Below are 22,301 nucleotides of genomic sequence, written 5' to 3'. Positions count from 1 at the left end.
AGGTGTAGATGGTGGAGCCGATAGGCTTGCGGCCGCTCCTCCCCACCAACATGAGCCTGGAGATGCAAGTTCACATCCTCCAGGGCAAGGTCGACGCGCTGAACGGGCGACACTCCGCACTTGTGTCCTCATTGCCAAACCCTGTAAGGCGTCACAGTCTGAATTATGTTTAGTTTGTGAGTCTGAAAAATATTTTATGCATATGGTGGTGATCTAATTAAGAGAAGAATAAGAAAAAGAAGAAGAAGAAGAAGAAGAAGAAGAAGAAGAAGAAGAAGAAGAAGAGAGAGAGAGAGAGAGAGAGAGAGAGAGAGAGAGAGAGAGAGAGAGAGAGAGAGAGAGAGAGCATGGAGAATATGCAAAAGTGGAGCTTGAAGAAAGTGGAGTTAGAAGAAGATGAACAAGATACATAGAAGAAGGGAGAGCAAGAAGAAGTAGCACTAGTGCAGAGTTGTTCCCTGTGTTAAGGTCCATGTCATTTGGTGATGTATGTATTGTCTTCGTGTGCAAAGTGTAGGTATATGTTTAGGTTCATTTGGTGAATGGTTAGGCAAACAAGTTTGTTGCTATGGTCTATTTTTCCTTTGTTAGGTTTGAATTAGAAATGAAAGTGGCATATTCTTCTACGATGTTTAATTTCAAATAAATGAAATAAGATTATTCTTCTCCTCTATCTTGTGTACTAAGATATGTGTGATCTATGTTAATTCTAATGCAATGAACATAAGAAGAATGAGAGCAACAAGGGAGAGAATTAGGATAGAGAAAAAAATAAGAGAAGAAGAAGTGGAGAAGTACTAAAGAATAGAAGTAGATAGAAGTAACATAATGATAGCAATAAGGAAGTAGAATTAGCAGTGGACAAGAACCACAAAAATAGAAGTAGGAAGTTCGATATTTCCATAGAAGTACAAGAAGAAGTAGAGAAGAACCAAAGCAACAAAATAATGATAGCAAAAAGGAAGTAGAATGATCAATGTATAACTTTGGTGTACTGAAATTAGAATATGAATAAAATGAGTTGTCATTTGAGATAGTAAGAATAAGCGATATAAATATTTGGTGCACTGAAATAGCAACTCAATATTGTCATTTAACACACAATGTAAATAGTATATTTGGAATGTATTTTTTTGAAATTACGAACATGATGAATATGAATTTAAAACAAAAGAAGATTGCATCATTGCAACATAAAGTAAATAACTATATGTCTTCAGGTGGTGGTGCATTCTGACTGGCATGACTGACAGGAACTTCATGTGCATTAAGATTTAAATCTGGGATCTTAGCATCTCTTCTCTCCTCTTCATCACCAAATAGGACATGATGAAAACTGACAGGCCCTGTCTTATATGATCCTCTCCTTGTGTTTCCTCCTCTCCCAGGATCTTGAGCATTAGGAACACTGTTGGTACCTTCCTCTGACTCTAGTTTTGTATTCTTGCCTTCCCTTTTCTTCCCCTTTCATCTCCCTATATTGTTGTTGCCTTGCTCAGCTACTAATTCTTCCTTCCTTGTTGTTTCCCTTCATGTGCTACTCCTTCATATACCTCTTCCTCGTATCCAGCTTCCTCTAGTTGATGCAACAGTAATTCTTGGCCTACAGGTGGAATGTTGTCTCTAGCAGCAGCTACAAAGCATTTTCTGGCAATGGACCAAGAAACTTGCTAATTGGAACATGCTCTCTCTCCTACCAAAAAAGGTATGTAAGTATGCTCATTTTGAAATAAAATGGACAACATGTATGTAACTAACCTCTTGTTGTATCATGTACACCATGCTATCCTCTTGCTATGTAGGATCCGTAGATAGGTTTGGAATCTGTGGGACCACATACTGCAGACAAATGTAGTAGAAAATAGTTAATGCATTTTACTTGGTGCCACAATTTTTGTACATTACTACCAAAAAGTGAAATTTTACCTGAATAATAGATGGGATGTCTATTTCTTCTTCCTTACCTACAATGTTATTTTGAATTTTTCTGTGCTGGCTGCCAAGATATTTCTGGCGACCCTCCTTGTTCTGATCAACTTGACCACATATAGAGCAATGTGTTGTCACCCTTCCTTTATAAACACCTTTACTCATTTCTTTATTTTCTCCGCATGTGCCTTCTTCCTATTTTTATTTGGCCTTCCCATAACTTTGGTGAACAGAGGTGGATGTATTGGCACATCATTCGTATTTTCCAACACTACCCCTTGATACGTCTCAAACGTATTTATAATTTCTTAGAGACAATAGCCAAAATACCACACTTCAAAACCAAAAGTTCCAAAATACCACACTTCAAAACCAAAGTGCCAAAATACCACACATTTTCAGTTTTTGATGCCAAAATACCACTAGTGACTAACTTTCTCAAATAAAGACACAGATGCCCTTACCTTTTCACATGTCAATGCAATCTATTCAGCACCATTTGAGCATCATTTCAGCAGCATAGCTCCTCATTCCAGCACAACCTATTCAGCAACAATACAGCAGCAATTCAACAACATTTTGGCTATATCTCAGCAGCATTTTGACAGCATTTTGACTATATTTCAGTAGTATTTCAACACAAATATATACACCATATAGCACTCTTTATCTTATAGGCATGTATCTTCCACGGACAATCCTGATCGGTGCATCTCCCGTTGAATCTCTTTGTGTCACTATGCTCTGTGATAAATGCCCAATCTTCTCTTATTGCGAGTTGTCTCAATGCAACCTTAAATGATTTAGAGTCAGGAAATGTGACGCCTACTTCAATTTGAGGATTGTTTCTATCATGGATATACATGGGAGGCACCTTTTCATCATCTCCTACCACATGTTGCGCATCATAAGAGTTCAGGGGAGCCGCGGTGGCGGTGGCCTCCAGGGAGCAGCAGGGGCGGCGGTCTTCAGGGGAGCCGCGGCGGCGGCGGCCTTCAGGGAGCAGCGGCGGCGGTCTCCAGGGGAGCCACGGCGGCGACGGCCATCGTCCTTGCAAGGGCTGGAAACGAGCAGCAGGGGTGGGATTTGGGAACGAGCTCACGTTCTCTTTTTTTCTTCTTTCATTAGATGAGTCAAGGGCATATTCGGCATACTGCAGGTTTGCAGTTCGTTGACTGGGTTGACAATTGACATGTGTGGTATTTTGGCCATGAAAAACTGAACATGTGTGGTATTTTGGCATTTTGGTTTTGAATTGTGGTATTATGGCACTTGTGGTTTTGAAGTGTGGTATTTTGGCTATTGTCTCAATTTCTTATGTTTCATGCTACTTTTATGATGATACTCACATGTTTTATACACACTTTATTTCATATTTATGCATTTTCCGGCACTAACCTATTGATAAGATGCCGAAGAGTCAGTTGCTGTTTTCTGCTGTTTTTGGTTTCAGAAATCCTACAAAGGAAATATTCTTGGAATTGGACGAAATCAACGCCCAGGGTCTTATTTTTCCACGAAGCTTCCAGAAGACCGAAAGGATTACGAAGTGGGGCGACGAGGCGCCATCACACTAGGGCCACGCGGCCAGAGGGGGGCCCGCGCCGCCCTGTTGTGTGGGGCCCTCGCGCCGCCTCCAACCCTACCCTTCCGCCTACTTAAAGCCTTCGTCGCGAAACCCCCAGTACCGAGAGCCACGATACGGAAAACCTTCCAGTGACGTCGCCGCCGCCAATCCCATCTCGGGGGATTCAGGAGATCGCCTCCAGCACCCTGCCGGAGAGGGGAATCATCTCCCGGAGGACTCTTCATCGCCATGATCACCTCGGATTGATGTGTGAGTAGTTCACCCCTGGACTATGGGTCCATAGCAGTAGCTAGATGGTTGTCTTCTCCTCATGTGCTATCATTGTTCGATCTTGTGAGCTGCCTAACATGATCAAGATCATCTATTTGTAATGCTACATGTTGTGTTTGTTGGGATCCGATGAATATGGAATACTATGTTATGTTGATTATCAATCATATATGTGTTGTTTTTGATCTTGCATGCTCTCCGTTGCTAGTAGAGGATCTGGCCAAGTTGATACTTTTAACTCCAAGAGGGAGTATTTATGCTCGATAGTGGGTTCATGCCTCCATTTAATCTGGGACAGTGACAAAAAGTTCTAAGGTTGTGGATGTGTTGTTGCCACTAGGGATAAAACATCAATGCTTTGTCTAAGGATATTTGTGTTGATTACATTACGCAACATACTTAATGCAATTGTCTGTTGTTTGCAACTTAATACTGGAAGGGGTGCGGATGCTAACCTGAAGGTGGACTTTTTAGGCATAGATGCATGCTGGATAGCGGTCTATGTACTTTGTCGTAATGCCCAATTGAATTTCACACTACTCATCATGATATGTATGTGCATTGTTATGCCCTCTTTATTTGGCAATTGCCCAACTGTAATTTGTTCACCCAACATGCTATTTCTTATTGGAGAGACACCACTAGTGAACTGTGGACCCCGGTCCATTCTTTTACATCTGAATACAATCTACTGCAAACATTGTTCTTTACTGTTCTTCGCATACAAACATCATTTTCCACACAATACATTTAATCCTTTGTTACAGCAAGCCGGTGAGATTGACAACCTCACTGTTAAGTTGGGGCAAAGTATTTGGATTGTGTTGTGCAGGTTCCACGTTGGCGCCGGAATCCCTGGTGTTGCGCCGCACTACACTCCGCCACCAACAACCTTCACGTGCTTCTTGACTCCTACTGGTTCGATAAACCTTGGTTTCTTACTGAGGGAAACTTGCTGCTGTACGCATCACACCTTCCACTTGGGGTTCCCAACGGGCGTGTGCTTTACGCGTCAACAAGCTAAATTTCTGGTGCCGTTGCCGGGGAGATCAAGACACGCTGCAAGGGGAGTCTTCCACTTCCAATCTCTTTACTTTGTTTTTGTCTTGCTTTACTTTACTTTATTTACTGCTTTGTTTGCTTTCTTATATCAAAATACAAAAAAATTAGTTACTTGATTTACTTTATTTATTGTCTTGTTTGCATTCTCCATATTAAAAACACAAAAAAATTAGTTACTTGCATTTACTTTATTTACCTTTTGCTTATTTCATCATGTTTCCTCCTAAGTTTACTCTGAAAGACATACCAATAGGACGAGGGTCTATCATTGGAAGAGATAATATAGAAGCATTTTTCACTCATGTTAGTATGGATGAAGATTTTGAAGATACACCCTTGGTAAAAGCTGTTCCTACTTATGAAAGTGCTACTGCCTGTTTAGTACACATGTTGGAAACTAGATTTGTTAATCTCAATCCTATAATTCAACATATGTTTCTTACACTCTCTGATATGGAAATGGGTGATACGTCTCCGACGTATCGATAATTTCTTATGTTCCATGCCACATTATTGATGATATCTACATGTTTTATGCATACTTTATGTCATATTTATGCATTTTCTGGAACTAACCTATTAACAAGATGCCGAAGAGCCAGTTGCTGTTTTCTGCTGTTTTTGGTTTCAGAAATCCTAGTAAGGAAATATTCTCGGAATTGGACGAAATCAACGCCCAGGGGCCTATTTTGCCACGAAGCTTCCAGAAGACCGGAGAGTCAACGAAGTGGGGCCACGAGGTGGCCAGGAGGTAGGGCGGCGCGGCCCCACCCTTGGCCGCGCCGACCTGTCTCCTGGGCCCCTCGCGACGCCCCCTGACCTACCCTTCTGCCTACAAATAGCCTTCGTCGCGAAACCCCCAGTACCGAGAGCCACGATACGGAAAACCTTCCAGAGACGCCGCCGCCGCCAATCCCATCTCGGGGGATTCAGGAGATCGCCTCCGGCACCCTGCCGGAGAGGGGAATCATCTCCCGGAGGACTCTACGCCGCCATGGTCGCCTCCGGAGTGATGTGTGAGTAGTCTACCCCTGGACTATGGGTCCATAGCAATAGCTAGATGGTTGTCTTCTCCTCATTGTGCTTAATTGTCGGGTCTTGTGAGCTGCCGAACATGTTCAAGATCATCTATCTATAATTCTATATGTTGTGTTTGTTGGGATCCGATGAATAGAAAATACCATGTTATGTTGATTATCAATTTATATCTATGTGTTGTTTATGATCTTGCATGCTCTCCGTTACTAGTAGATGCTCTGGCCAAGTTGATGCTTGTAACTCCAAGAGGGAGTATTTATGCTCGATAGTGGGTTCATGTCTCCGTGAATCTGGGGAGTGAGAGAAACCTCGAAAGTTATGGATGTGCTGTTGCCACTAGGGATAAAACATTGATGATATGTCCGAGGATGTAGTTATTGATTACATTACGCGCAATACTTAATGCAATTGTCTGTTGTTAGCAACTTAATACTGGAGGGGGTTCGGATGATAACCTGAAGGTGGACTTTTTAGGCATAGATGCATGCTGGATAGCGGTCTATGGACTTTGTCGTAATGCCCAATTAAATCTCACAATACTCATCATAATATGTATGTGCATGGTCATGCCCTCTCTATTTGTCAATTGCCCAACTGTAATTTGTTCACCCAACATGCTGTTTATCTTATGGGAGAGACACCTCTAGTGAACTGTGGACCCCGGTCCTATTCTTTACATCTGAAATACAATCTACTGCAATTGTTCTACTGTTCTCTGCAAACAATCATCATCCACACTATACATCTAATCCTTTGTTACAGCAAGCCGGTGAGATTGACAACCTCATCAATTTCGTTGGGGCAAAGTACTTTGGTTGTGTTGTGCAGGTTCCACGTTGGCGCCGGAATCCCTGGTGTTGCGCCGCACTACATCTCGCCGCCATCAACCTTCAACGTGCTTCTTGGCTCCTACTGGTTCGATTAAACCTTGGTTTCATACTGAGGGAAAACTTGCCGCTGTACGCATCACACCTTCCTCTTGGGGTTCCCAACGGATGCGTGCTGTACGCGTATCAAGCTCTTTTTCTGGCGCCGTTGCCGGGGAGATCAAGACACGCTGCAAGGGGAGTCTCCACATCGCAATCTCTTTACTTTGTTTTTTGTCTTGCTTAGTTTTATTTACTACTTTGTTTGCTGCACTAAATCAAAATACAAAAAAATAGTTGCTAGTTTTACTTTATTTACTATCCTGTTTGCTATATCAAAAACACAAAAAAATTAGTTACTTATATTTTCTTTACTTATTTCAACATGTTTCCTTTTAATTTTACCGTAAAAGACATGCCGGTAGGACGCGGGTCTATAATTGGGAGAAATAATATAGAAGAATTTTTCAATCATGTTAGTACCGTCGAAGATTTTGAAGATAGACACTTGGTAGAACTTGCTCCTACTTATGAAATTGCTGCTGCTGCTTTAGTTGGCATGTTGGAAACTAAATTTGTTAATCTCAATCCTATAATCCAACACATGTTTCTTACACTCGGTGATATGGAAGAATGGGAAAAGAAAGATTTTGTTTTAGAAACCCTTCTTAGAGAATTTGGTGGTATAGCAAGAGAGGCTAGAAAAGTCTTTATTAAATACAAGATGCTTGATTCTTATACCAATTTTGTTAGTCTCCTTGAAAAGATGGACATGGAGAGAATAAGGTACACTAATAATATTAATGATGGTGGGGATATCAAAGCACCAATACCATGTAAGCTCCTAGCGATGAATGACGCACTAGAAAATAACTATGCATGGCTTGTTCCTGAAAATTTGTTTGATGAGAGTAGCAAGCCCAAGACTAATGAAAAGGGAGCCGCTAAAACTTATGTATTCAACATACTATGCATGGTTGAGAAAACTCCAAACCCCGCTGTAGATGCACCATCCTTCGATAATACTTGATACAAACTTTCTGCGCCTAGCTGAAAGGCGTTAAAGAAAAGCGCTTATGTGAGACAACTCATGTTTTTACTACAGTACTTTGTTTTTATTTTGAGTCTTGGAAGTTGTTTACTACTGTAGCAACCTCTCCTTATCTTAGTTTAGTGTTTTGTTGTGCCAAGTAAAGTCGTTGATAGTAAGGTTCATACTAGATTTGGATTACTGCGCAGAATCAGATTTCTTTGCTGTCACGAATCTGGGCAAAATTCTCTGTAGGTAACTCATAAAATTATTCCAATTTACGTGAGTGATCCTCAGATATGTATGCAACTTTCATTCAATTTGAGCATTTTCATTTGAGCAAGTCTGGCGCCTCAGTAAAATTCGTCATTACGAACTGTTCTGTTTTGACAGATTCTGCCTTTTTATTTCGCATTGCCTGTTTTGATATGCTCGATGGATTTTTCGATTCCATTGACTTTCAGTAGCTTTGTGCAATGTCCAGAAGTGTTAAGAATGATCATGTCACCTCTGAACATGTAAATTTTGATTGGGCACTAACCCTCTAATGAGTTGTTTTGAGTTTGGTGTGGAGGAAGTTTTCAAGGATCAAGAGAGGGAGATGATACAACATGATCAAGGAGAGTGAAAGCTCTAAGCTTGGGGATGCCCCGGTGGTTCACCCCTGCATATATCAAGAAGACTCAAGCTTCTAAGCTTGGGGATGCCCAAGGCATCCCCTTCTTCATCGACAACATTATCAGGTTCCTCCCCTGAAACTATATTTTTATTCCATCACATCTTATGTGCTTTGCTTGGAGCGTCGGTTTGTTTTTGTTTTTGTTTTGTTTGAATAAAATGGATCCTAGTATTCTTTGTGTGGGAGAGAGACACGCTCCGCTGTAGCATATGGACAAATATGTCCGTAGGCTTTACTCATAATATTCATGGCGAAGTTTCTTCTTCGTTAAATTGTTATATGGTTGGAATTGGAAAATGATACATGTAGTAATTTGCTATAATGTCTTGGGTAATGTGATACTTGGCAATTGTTGTGCTCATGTTTAAGCTCTTGCATCATATACTTTGCACCAATTAAAGAAGAAATACATAGAGCATGCTAAAATTTGGTTTGCATAATTGATCTCTCAAAAGTCTAGATAATTTCTAGTATTGAGTTTGAACAACAAGGAAGACGGTGTAGAGTCTTATAATGTTTTCAATATGTCTTTTATGTGAGTTTTGCTGCACCGGTTCATCCTTGTGTTTGTTTCAAATAACCTTGCTAGCCTAAACCTTGTATCGAGAGGGAATACTTCTCATGCATCCAAAATCCTTGAGCCAACTACTATGCCATTTGTGTCCACCATACCAACCTACTACATGGTATTTCTCCGCCATTCCAAAGTAAATTGCTTGAGTGCTACCTTTAAAATTTCTATTCCTCTACCTTTGCAATATATAGCTCATGGGTCAAATAGCCTAAAAACTATTGTGGTATTGAATATGTACTTATGCACTTTATCTCTTATTAAGTTGCTTGTTGTGCGATAACCATGCTCCTGGGGACGCCATCAACTACTCTTTCTTGAATATCATGTGAGTTGCTATGCATGTTCGTCTTGTCTAAAGTAAGGGCGATTTACCACCTTATGGTTAGAGCATGCATGTTGTTAGAGAAGAACATTGGGCCGCTAACTAAAGCCATGATCCATGGTGGAAGTTTCAGTTTTGGACATATATCCTCAATCTCATATGAGAAAATTAATTGTTGCTACATGCTTATGCATTAAAGAGGAGTCCATTATCTGTTGTCTATGTTGTCCCGGTATGGATGTCTAAGTTGAGAATAATCAATAGCGAGAAATCCAATGCGAGCTTTCTCCTTAGACCTTTGTACAGGCGGCATAGAGGTACCCCTTTGTGACACTTGGTTAAAACATGTGCATTGCGATAATCCCGGTAATCCAAGCTAATTAGGACAAGGTGCGGGCACTATTAGTATACTATGCATGAGGCTTGCAACTTGTAAGATATAATTTACATAACACATATGCTTTATTACTACCGTTGACAAAATTGTTTCTTGTTTTCAAAATCAAAGCTCTAGCACAAATATAGCAATCGATGCTTTCCTCTTTGAAGGACCATTCTTTTACTTTTATTGTTGAGTCAGTTCACCTATCTCTCTCCACCTCAAGAAGCAAACACTTGTGTGAACTGTGCATTGATTCCTACATACTTGCATATTGCACTTGTTATATTACTCTATGTTGACAATATCCATGAGATATACATGTTACAAGTTGAAAGCAACCGCTGAAACTTAATCTTCCTTTATGTTGCTTCAATGCCTTTACTTTGAATTATTGCTTTATGAGTTAACTCTTATGCAAGACTTATTGATGCTTGTCTTGAAGTACTATTCATGAAAAGTCTTTGCTATATGATTCATTTGTTTACTCATGTCATTTATATTGTTTTGATCGCTGCATTCATTACATATGCTTACAATAGTATGATCAAGGTTATGATGGCATGTCACTCGAGAAATTATCTTTGTTTATCGTTTACCTGCTCGGGACGAGCAGAAACTAAGCTTGGGGATGCTGATACGTCTCCGACGTATCGATAATTTCTTATGTTCCATGCCACATTATTGATGATATCTACATGTTTTATGCATACTTTATGTCATATTTATGCATTTTTTGGAACTAACCTATTAACAAGATGCCGAAGAGCCAGTTGCTGTTTTCTGCTGTTTTTGGTTTCAGAAATCCTAGTAAGGAAATATTCTCGGAATTGGACGAAATCAACGCCCAGGGGCCTATTTTGCCACGAAGCTTCCAGAAGACCGGAGAGTCAACGAAGTGGGGCCACGAGGTGGCCAGGAGGTAGGGCGGCGCGGCCCCACCCTTGGCCGCGCCGACCTGTCTCCTGGGCCCCTCGCGACGCCCCCTGACCTACCCTTCTGCCTACAAATAGCCTTCGTCGCGAAACCCCCAGTACCGAGAGCCACGATACGGAAAACCTTCCAGAGACGCCGCCGCCGCCAATCCCATCTCGGGGGATTCAGGAGATCGCCTCCGGCACCCTCCGGAGAGGGGAATCATCTCCCAGAGGACTCTACGCCGCCATGGTCGCCTCCGGAGTGATGTGTGAGTAGTCTACCCCTGGACTATGGGTCCATAGCAGTAGCTAGATGGTTGTCTTCTCCTCATTGTGCTTAATTGTCGGGTCTTGTGAGCTGCCGAACATGATCAAGATCATCTATCTGTAATTCTATATGTTGTGTTTGTTGGGATCCGATGAATAGAGAATACCATGTTATTGAAGGAGATATGCCCTAGAGGCAATAATAAAGTGGTTATTATTTATATCTTTATGTTTATGATAAATGTTTATATATCATGCTATAATTGTATTAACCGAAACATTAGTACATGTGTGATATGTAGACAACAAGAAGTCCCTAGTATGCCTCTTAAACTAGCTTGTTGATTAATGGATGATTAGTTTCATAATCATGAACATTGGATGTTATTAATAACAAGGTTATATCATTATATGAATGATGTAATGGACACACCCAATTAAGCGTAGCATAAGATCTCGTCATTAAGTTATTTGCTATAAGCTTTCAATACATAGTTACCTAGTCCTTATGACCATGAGATCATGTAAATCACTTATACCGGAAAGGTACTTTGATTACACCAAACACCACTGCGTAAATGGGTGGCTATAAAGGTGGGATTAAGTATCCGGAAAGTATGAGTTGAGGCATATGGATCAACAGTGGGATTTGTCCATCCCAATGACGGATAGATATACTCTGGGCCCTCTCGGTGGAATGTCGTCTAATGTCTTGCAAGCATATGAATGAGTTCATAAGAGACCACATACCACGGTTAGTAAAGAGTACTTGTCGAGACGAGGTTGAACAAGGTATAGAGTGATACCGAAGATCAAACCTCGGACAAGTAAAATATCGCGTGACAAAGGGAATTGGTATTATATGTGTATGGTTCATTCGATCACTAAAGTCATCGTTGAATATGTGGGAGCCATTATGGATCTCCAGATCCCGCTATTGGTTATTGGTCGGAGTAAGTACTCAACCATGTCCGCATAGTTCACGAACCGTAGGGTGACACACTTAAAGTTGGATGTTGAAATGGTAGTACTTGAATATGGAATGGAGTTCGAATATTTGTTCAGAGTCCCGGATGAGATCCCGGACATCACGAGGAGTTCCAGAATGGTCCGGAGAATAAGATTCATATATAGGATGTCATTTTATGTGAATTAAAATGTCGCGGAAGGTTCTATGGAAGGTTCTAGACGGTTCTAGAAAAGTCCGGAAGAAACCACCAAGGAAGGTGGAGTCCACATGGGACTCCACCTCCATGGCCGGCCAACCCTAGTGGGGGAGGAGTCCCAAGTGGACTCCCCCTTAGGGGGCCGGCCACCCCCCCATATGGGAGGTGGAACTCCCACCTCAAGTGGGAGTCCTAGCTTGGCTAGGTTTCCCCTCCATATGGAAGGTTTTTGGTTCGGGTCTTATTCGAAGACTTGGATACCAACACTTGGGGTTCCACCTATATAATGAGGGGCATAGGGGAGGGGGCCGGACACACCAAAGCCACAAGTTGGCCGCACCCCCTTGAGGCCGGCCACCCCCTCCCAAACCCTAGCCGCCCCCTTCTCCTCCATATCTTCCGCGTAGCTTTAGCGAAGCTCCGCCGGAGTTCTCCACCGCCACCGACACCACGCCGTCGTGCTGTCGGATTCAAGAGGAGCTACTACTTCCGCTGCCCGCTGGAACGGGAGGTGGACGTCGTCTTCATCAACAACCGAACGTGTGACCGAGTACGGAGGTGCTGCCCGTTCGTGGTGCCGGAACCGATCGTGATCAAGATCTTCTACGCGCTTTTGCAAGCGGCAAGTGAACGTCTACCGCAGCAATAAGAGCATCCTCTTGTAGGCTTTGGAATCTCTTCAAGGGTGAGACTCGATACCCCCTCGTTGCTACCGTCTTCTAGATTGCATCTTGGCTTGGATTGCGTGTTCGCGGTAGGAAAATTTTTGTTTTCTATGCAACGTTATCCTACAGTGGTATCAGAGCCGTGTCTATGCATAGATGGTTGCACGAGTAGAACACAATGGTTTTGTGGGCGTTCATGCTCTTGTTATCTTTAGTTTGAGTACTTTGCATCTTTGTGGCATAGTGGGATGAAGCGGCCCGGACTAACTTTACATGACCGCGTTCATGAGACTTGTTCCTCGTTCGACATGCAACTTGTATTGCATAAGAGGCTTTGCGGGTGTCTGTCTCTCCTACTATAGTGAAGATTCAATTTACTCTTCTATTGAAAACATTAGTATCAACGTTGTGGTTCATGTTCGTAGGTAGATTAGATCTCTCTCGAAAACCCTAAACCACGTAAAATATGCAAACCAAATTAGAGACGTCTAACTTATTTTTGCAGGGTTTGGTGATGTGATATGGCCATAATGTGATGATGAATATGTATGAGATGATCATTATTGTATTGTGGCAACCGGCAGGAGCCTTATGGTTGTCTTTAAATTTCATGTTGAGTAGTATTTCAAAGTAGTTGTAATAGTTGCTACATGGAGGACAATCATGAAGACGGCGCCATTGACCTTGACGCTACGCCGACGATGATGGAGATCATGCCCGAAGATGATGGAGATCATGTCCGTGCTTTGGAGATGAAGATCAAAGGCGCAAAGACAAAAGGGCCATATCATATCACATATGAACTGCATGTGATGTTAATCCTTTTATGCATCTTATTTTGCTTAGATCGCGACGGTAGCATTATAAGATGATCCCTCACTAAAATCTCAGGATAATAAAGTGTTCATCCTTAGTAGCACCGTTGCCAAGACTTGTCGTTTCGAAGCATCTCGTGATGATCGGGTGTGATAGAATCAACAAGTGCATACAACGGGTGCAAGACAGTTTTGCACATGCGGATACTAAGGTGGCCTTGACGAGCCTAGCATGTACAGACATGGTCTAGGAACACGTGATACCGAAAGGTAGAGCATGAATCATATGGTTGATATGATGAACACTTTGAGTGTTCGCCATTGAAATCACACCTTGTCTCGTGATGATCGGACATAGGTGCGGTGGATTTGGTTCGTGTGATCACTAAGACAATGCGAGGGATATTGTTTTGAGTGAGAGTTCACCTAGATTTTTAATTATGTTGAATTAAAATTTGAACTCAATTTGTCATAAACTTAGTCTAAACTTTTGCAAATATATGTTGTAGAGATGGCGTCCCCAATCAATTTTAATCAGTTCCTAGAGAAAGAGAAACTTAAGAGCAACGGTAGCAACTTCACCGATCGGTTCCGTCATGTGAGGATCTTCCTCTCTGGCGGAAATCTGCAATATGTGCTTGATGCACCGCTAGGTGACCCTCCTGCAGAAACTGAAACCGATGAAGTAAAAGCTGTTTACGAGACTCGGAAAATTCGGTACTCTCAAGTTCAGTGTGCCATCCTGTGCAGTCTGGAATCCGATCTTCAAAAACGTTTTGAGCACCACGATCCTCATGAGTTGATGAAAGAGCTGAAAGCTATTTTTGAGAGTCTTGCGGCCGTGGTATGATATGAAGCATCGAAAAAATTCTTCAGCTGCATGATGGATGAAGGCAGCTCCGTTAGTGAGCACATGCTCGCCATGACCGGACATGCGAAGAAACTCGGTGACTTGGGAATAGTGATTCCTAACAGATCGGGATTAATCGTGTCCTTCAATCACTGCCACCAAGTTACAAGAACTTTGTGATGAACTACAATATGCGTAACATGAACAAGGAGTTACTCGAACTCTTTGGCATGCTAAAAGCTGCTGAGATTGAGATCAAGAAAGAGCACCAAGTGTTGATGGTCAACAAGACCACCAGTTTCAAGAAACAGGCAAGTCTAAGGGAAAATTCAAGAAGGGTGGTAAGAAAGCTGCCACGCCTCCTATGAAACCTAAGAACGGCCCTAAGCCCGATGCTGAGTGCTATTACGCAAGGAGAAGGGACAACTGGAAGCGTAATTGCTCCAAGCATCCGGCTGATCCGAAGAGCGGCCTTGTCAAGAAGAAGAAAGAAGGTATATCTGATATACATGTTATAGATGTTTATCTCATGGTTCTCGTTCTAGTACAGGTATTTGATCTTGGTTCGGTTGCTCATATACGTAACTCCAAACAGGACCTACAGAATAAACGAAGACTATTGAAAGATGAAGTGACGATGCGCGTTGGAAATGGATCCAAAGTCGATGTGATCGCTGTCGGCACACTTCCTCTACATCTACCTTCGGGATTAGTTTTAAGCCTAAATAATTGTTATTTTGTACCCGCGTTGAGCATGAACATTATATCTGGATCTTGTTTAATGCAAGACGGTTATTCATTCAAGTCTGAGAATAATGGTTGTTCTATTTTTATGAATAATATCTTTTATGGTCGAGCACCACAAAAGAATGGCTTATTTCTGTTAGATCTCGATAGTAGTGATACGCATATACATAACATTGATGCTAAGCGAATTAAATTGAATGATAATTCTACTTATATGTGGCACTGTCGTCTTGGTCATATTGGAGTGAAACGCATGAAGAAACTCCATACTGATGGATTACTTGAATCACTTGACTTTGAGTCACTTGATAGATGCGAAGCATGTCTAATGGGAAAAATGACAAAGACTCCATTTTCTGGTATGATGGAGCGAGCTACTGACTTATTGGAAATCATACATACCGATGTATGTGGACCAATGAGCGTAGCATCGCGCGGTGGTTATCGTTATGTTCTAACCTTCACAGATGATCTGAGTAGATATGGGTATATCTATTTCATGAAACATAAATCCGAAACTTTCGAGAAGTTTAAGGAATTCCAAAGTGAAGTAGAAAATCAACGTAACAAGAAGATCAAATTTCTACGATCTGATCGTGGAGGTGAATATCTGAGTTATGAGTTTGGCATGCATTTAAAGAAATGCGGAATACTTTCACAATTGACACCGCCGGGAACACCTCAACGAAACAGTGTGTCCGAACGTCGTAATCGAACTCTCTTAGATATGGTTCGTTCTATGATGTCTCTTAACTGATTTGCCGTTATCATTTTGGAGTTATGCATTAGAGACAGCCGCATTCACTTTAAATAGAGCACCATCAAAATCCGTAGAAACGACACCGTATGAATTATGGTTTAATAAGAAACCTAAGCTGTCGTTCCTGAAAGTTTGGGGTTGCGAAGCCTATGTAAAGAAGTTACAACCGGACAAGCTAGAACCCAAAGCGGAGAAATGCGTCTTCATAGGATACCCTAAGGAAACTATAGGGTATACTTTCTATCACAAATCCGAAGGCAAAATCTTTGTTGCTAAGAACGGAACCTTTCTTGAGAAAGAATTTCTCACTAAAGAAGTGACTGGAAGAAAAGTAGAACTCGATGAGATTGATGAATCTATACTCGTTGATCAGAGTAGCACAAGATCGGGAAGTTGTACCAGATCGCCTACACCGGCAACAGAGGAAGCTAATGATAATGATCATGAAACTTCGAACGAGGAAACTACTGAACCTCGCAGATCGATAAGGGAACGTACCACTCCTGATTGGTATGATCCTTGTCTAAATGTCATGATTGTGGATAACAATGATGAGGACCCTGCGACGTATGAAGAAGCGATGATGAGCCCAGATTCCAACAAATGGCAAGAAGCCATGAAATCCGAAATGGGATCCATGTATGATAACAAAGTATGGACTTTGGTAGACTTACCTGATAGCCGAAAGGCTGTCGAGAATAAATGGATCTTCAAGAGAAAAACAGATGCTGATGGTAATATTACTGTCTATAAAGCTCAACTTGTCGCAAAGGGTTTCCGACAAATTCAAGGAGTTGACTACGATGAGACTTTCTCACCTGTAGCGAAGCTAAAATCTGTAAGGATTTTGTTAGCAATAGCTGCATTTTTCGATTATGAGATTTGGCAGATGGATGTCAAAACGGCGTTCCTTAATGGAGACATTGAGGAAGAGTTGTATATGGTACAACCCAAAGGTTTTGTCGATCCTAAAAATGCTGACAAAGTATGCAAACTTCAGCGTTCAATCTATGGACTGAAGCGAGCATCAAGAAGTTGGAACCGACGCTTTGATAAGGTGATCAAAGACTTCGGGTTTATACAGTGTCATGGAGAGGCCTGTATTTACAAGAAAGTGAGTGGGAGCTCTGTAGCATTCCTGATATTATATGTAGATGACATATTATTGATCGGGAATGATATAGAACTATTAAGCAGTGTTAAAGGTTATTTGAATAATATTTTTTCAATGAAAGACCTTGGTGAAGCATCGTATATATTAGGCATCAAGATTTATAGAGATAGATCAAGACGCCTAATAGGGCTATCACAGAGTACATATCTGAACAAGATTCTAAAGAAGTTTAGAATGGACGAAAGTAAGAAAGGGTTCTTACCTATGTTACTGTGCAAAGTCTTGAGTAAGACTCAAGGACCGGCTACGGCAGAAGAAAGAGAAAGGATGAGTAAAATCCCTATGCCTCGGCAGAGGATCTATCATGTATGCCATGCTATGTACTAGACCGGATATAGCACATGCTGTTAGTTTGACTAGCAGATATCAAAGTGATCCAGGAATGGAACACTGGACAGCGGTCAAGAATATCCTGAAGTACTTGAAAAGAACTAAGGATATGTTTCTTTGTTATGGAGGTGACCAAGAGCTCATTGTAAGTGGTTACACCGATGCAAGTTGGAACACTGATCCTGATGACTCTAAGTCACAATCTGGGTATGTGTTTATATTGAATGGTGCTGCAGTAAGCTGGGCAAGCTCGAAGCAGTGCACGGTGGCGAAGTCTTCAACGTAATCAGTAGTACATAGCGGCTTCAGAGGCTTCATCGAAGCGGTATGGATGAAGAGGTTCATTGTAGAGCTCGGTGTGGTTCCTAGTGCATTGGACCCATTAATCATTTACTGTGATAACATGGGTGCCATCGCCAATGCACAAGAGCCAAGGTCACACAAGAGGCTGAAGCATATCAAGCTGCGTTACCACTCGATTCACGAATACATCGAAGATGGAGAAGTAAAGATTTGCAAAGTACACACTGATCTGAATGTAGCAGATCCGTTGACTAAAGCTCTCCCTAGGGCAAAGCATGACCAACACCAGAATGCCATGGGTGTTAGGTATATTACAATGTAATCTAGATTATTGACTCTAGTGCAAGTGGGAGACTGAAGGAGATATGCCCTAGAGGCAATAATAAAGTGGTTATTATTTATATCTTTATGTTTATGATAAATGTTTATATATCATGCTATAATTGTATTAACCGAAACATTAGTACATGTGTGATATGTAGACAACAAGAAGTCCCTAGTATGCCTCTTAAACTAGCTTGTTGATTAATGGATGATTAGTTTCATAATCATGAACATTGGATGTTATTAATAACAAGGTTATATCATTATATGAATGATGTAATGGACACACCCAATTAAGCGTAGCATAAGATCCCGTCATTAAGTTATTTGCTATAAGCTTTCAATACATAGTTACCTAGTCCTTATGACCATGAGATCATGTAAATCATTTATACCGGAAAGGTACTTTGATTACACCAAACACCACTGCGTAAATGGGTGGCTATAAAGGTGGGATTAAGTATCCGGAAAGTATGAGTTGAGGCATATGGATCAACAGTGGGATTTGTCCATCCCGATGACGGATAGATATACTCTGGGCCCTCTTGGTGGAATGTCGTCTAATGTCTTGCAAGCATATGAATGAGTTCATAAGAGACCACATACCACGGTACGAGTAAAGAGTACTTGTCAGGAGACGAGGTTGAACAAGGTATAGAGTGATACCGAAGATCAAACCTCGGACAAGTAAAATATCGCGTGACAAAGGGAATTGGTATTATATGTGTATGGTTCATTCGATCACTAAAGTCATCGTTGAATATGTGGGAGCCATTATGGATCTCCAGATCCCGCTATTGGTTATTGGTCGGAGTAAGTACTCAACCATGTCCGCATAGTTCACGAACCATAGGGTGACACACTTAAAGTTGGATGTTGAAATGGTAGTACTTGAATATGGAATGGAGTTCGAATATTTGTTCGGAGTCCCGGATGAGATCCCGGACATCACGAGGAGTTCCGGAATGGTCCGGAGAATAAGATTCATATATAGGATGTCATTTTATGTGAATTAAAATGTCGCGGAAGGTTCTATGGAAGGTTCTAAAAGGTTCTAGAAAAGTCCGAAAGAAACCACCAAGGAAGGTGGAGTCCACATGGGACTCCACCTCCATGGCCGGCCAACCCTAGTGGGGGAGGAGTCCCAAGTGGACTCCCCCTTAGGCCTCGTTTGGCACACAGGTTTCAACGTGTTTTTCTGGGTATAATCCCCGTCCAACTTAAAAACCCTGGAAAACGCCATTGGGCTGTTTGGCAGGCCGGTCTTGGCCGGGCTCGATCCCAGAAAACCCGAAGATACACCTCGGCCCGACGTGTATTCGAGACGCTCGTGACCCCTCGCGTTTTTGGCGTTCGACGGCGCGCAACGCTCGCAGCGACAAAGAATCTCCCCTCGCGCGACGCCCCCGACGCCAACGCCAGCGGCTCCTCCATCCGCAACCAGCCAGCACGCAGGTTCAATCGCTCCTTCCCATCCTGCCGACCTCGTGAGATCGATCTGGTGCTGATCGCCCTTCCGATCGAGTGTCCACTTCCTGCATCACCTTGGCTTCTGACTGCAAGGCACAAGTTCATGTGTAGCTTCGCTGCAATTTTACACGCACTATGATTTGAGTCCTGTACTGCTGACTGCTATACATAATTGTGATGTTGTTACCAGATGACCTGTTCTCAGTGTAAAAGAACAAGTACTGTGATTTATGTTTCTGAATGTAGCAATCCCCCCTTACCAAACAACGGTTTTGAAGAGAGAGATTGCAAGGGATAAGTTAGAAGTGAATTGAAGGGGATTGGGTGATAAGGGTGTTTTCACCAAATCCACTTGAAAAAATACTCAGAAAAACCTTCCAAACCACCTGTGCCAAACAAGGCCTTAGGGGGCCGGCCACCCCCCCATATGGGAGGTGGAACTCCCACCTCAAGTGGGAGTCCTAGCTTGGCTAGGTTTCCCCTCCATATGGAAGGTTTTTGGTTCGGGTCTTATTCGAAGACTTGGATACCAACACTTGGGGTTCCACCTATATAATGAGGGGCATAGGGGAGGGGGCCGGACACACCAAAGCCACAAGTTGGCCGCACCCCCTTGAGGCCGGCCACCCCCTCCCAAACCCTAGCCGCCCCCTTCTCCTCCATATCTTCCGCGTAGCTTTAGCGAAGCTCCGCCGGAGTTCTCCACCGCCACCGACACCACGCCGTCGTGCTGTCGGATTCAAGAGGAGCTACTACTTCCGCTGCCCGCTGGAACGGGAGGTGGACGTCGTCTTCATCAACAACCGAACGTGTGACCGAGTACGGAGGTGCTGCCCGTTCGTGGTGCCGGAACCGATCGTGATCAAGATCTTCTACGCGCTTTTGCAAGCGGCAAGTGAACGTCTACCGCAGCAACAAGAGCCTCCTCTTGTAGGCTTTGGAATCTCTTCAAGGGTGAGACTCGATACCCCGTCGTTGCTACCGTCTTCTAGATTGCATCTTGGCTTGGATTGCGTGTTCGCGGTAGGAAATTTTTTGTTTTCTATGCAACGTTATCCTACAGTTATGTTGATTATCAATTTATATCTATGTGTTGTTTATGATCTTGCATGCTCTCCGTTACTAGTAGATGCTCTGGCCAAGTTGATGCTTGTAACTCCAAGAGGGAGTATTTATGCTCGATAGTGGGTTCATGTCTCCGTGAATCTGGGGGAGTGGGAGAAACCTCTAAGGTTATGGATGTGCTGTTGCCACTAGGGATAAAACATTGATGCTATGTCCGAGGATATAGTTATTGATTACATTACGCGCAATACTTAATGCAATTGTCTGTTGTTAGCAACTTAATACTGGAGGGGGTTCGGATGATAACCTGAAGGTGGACTTTTTAGGCATAGATGCATGCTGGATAGCGGTCTATGTACTTTGTCGTAATGCCCAATTAAATCTCACAATACTCATCATAATATGTATGTGCATGGTCATGCCCTCTCTATTTGTCAATTGCCCAACTGTAATTTGTTCACCCAACATGCTGTTTATCTTATGGGAGAGACACCTCTAGTGAACTGTGGACCCCGGTCCTATTCTTTACATCTGAAATACAATCTACTGCAATTGTTCTACTGTTCTCTGCAAACAATCATCATCCACACTATACATCTAATCCTTTGTTACAGCAAGCCGGTGAGATTGACAACCTCACTGTTTCATTGGGGCAAAGTACTTTGGTTGTGTTGTGCAGGTTCCACATTGGCGCCGGAATCCCTGGTGTTGCGCCGCACTACATCTCGCCGCCATCAACCTTCAACGTGCTTCTTGGCTCATACTGGTTCGATTAAACCTTGGTTTCATACTGAGGGAAAACTTGCCGCTGTACGCATCACACCTTCCTCTTGGGGTTCCCAACGGACGCGTGATGTACGCGTATCAATGGGAGAAAAGAGAAATTTTGTTTTAGATGTCCTTCTTAGAGAATTTGGTGATATAGCTAAAGAAGCTAGAAAAGTTTTTATTAAGCATAAGAGGCTTGGGTTGTTCACCGACTTTGCAAAAGCACTTGAAAAGATGGACATGGATAGAATAAAGTACACTAATAATGTTAATGATGGGGGAGAGATTAAAGTACCGATACCTAGTAAGCTCCTAGGAATACATGAAGCTCTAGAAAATAACTATGCTTGGCTTGTTCCTGAAAATTTGTTTGATGAGAATAGTAAGCCTAAAAGAAATGAAAGAGGAGTTACTTACATAGACCAGATACAATGTATTGTTGAGGAAACTCCCAAAGCCCCTGGTAAGAATGTCAATGCTTCATCTCTCGATAACACTTGATTCACACTTTCTGCGCCTAGCTGAAAGGCGTTAAAGAAAAGCGCTTATGGGAGACAACCCATCATTTTACTTCTGCACTTTTGTTTTATATTTGAGTCTTGGAAGTTGTTACTACTGTAGCAACCTCTCCTTATCTTTATTTTATTGCATTGTTGTTCCAAGTAAAGTCTTTGATAGTAAAGATAATACTAGATTTGGATTACTGCGCAGAAACAGATTTCTTGCTGTCACGAGTTTGAGTAGTATTCTCTGTAGGTAACTCAGAAAATTCTGCCAATTTACGTGCGTGATCCTCAGATATGTAAGCAACTTTCATTAAATTTGAGAATTTTCATCTGAGCAAGTTTAGTGCCCTAGAAAAATTCGTCTTTACAGACTGTTCTGTTTTGATAGATTCTGCCTTTTATTGCGCATTGCCTGTTTTGCTATGTTTGATGGATTT

The sequence above is a fragment of the Lolium perenne genome, chromosome 1 (genome assembly GCF_019359855.2).
Source record: "Lolium perenne isolate Kyuss_39 chromosome 1, Kyuss_2.0, whole genome shotgun sequence".
NCBI classification, from domain to species: domain Eukaryota; kingdom Viridiplantae; phylum Streptophyta; class Magnoliopsida; order Poales; family Poaceae; genus Lolium; species Lolium perenne.
The sequence above is the reverse complement of the archived record's forward strand: the minus strand, read 5'-3'. Positions refer to the sequence as shown.